The sequence below is a fragment of the Triticum dicoccoides genome, chromosome 7A (assembly GCF_002162155.2).
Source record: "Triticum dicoccoides isolate Atlit2015 ecotype Zavitan chromosome 7A, WEW_v2.0, whole genome shotgun sequence".
In the NCBI taxonomy this organism is placed as follows: Eukaryota; Viridiplantae; Streptophyta; class Magnoliopsida; order Poales; family Poaceae; genus Triticum; species Triticum dicoccoides.
The window spans coordinates 114,556,374-114,556,964 of NC_041392.1; positions in this window are offsets into that span (position 1 = coordinate 114,556,374).

The window sequence follows — 591 nt, forward strand, 5'->3', positions numbered from 1 at the left end:
GGGGTCATATATTTGTGAATTATTAGTTAGGTCATATATTTTTCGATTTTGTTATGAAAAACATCATATATAATTGTGTTGATCGTGTAGTTTTAAATGTGCAGTTGTTTCATCGCTGCGAGGTTTGGTGTTCGACGACCTCGCCGTGCGTTTGACGAGCTCTGCCCCTTCGTTCGTGGGTGAGCACAAATGACAAGTCCTCCTCCCCCATTAATTATTTGATCTATTCCGATGAAACTTGATAGCTAGCTATATATGTGTCTTGAATCATCAGTATGCGTAACCAATATGTGTCTCCCGTTCGAAAGCGTCATAGTTATAAATATGCATGCATTTGCATATTTATAACCTTGATTCTTTCGAATTGTCCAACGCTATCCATGGACAGTCCGAGTATGTGTAGATTGGGTTCGTTTTCCCATATGTTTGCTCCGGATCCGACGCATATATTTCATCAGTGCCTCCCCTGTTGTTCTCCGGGTACACATCCTCTCTGTTTATTGCAGAGACGTGTATCAGGTGAACAGCGGGGAGGTGCTGCCGAAATTTTGCGTCGGATCCGGAGCATAGCATGGGAAAATGAACCCAATC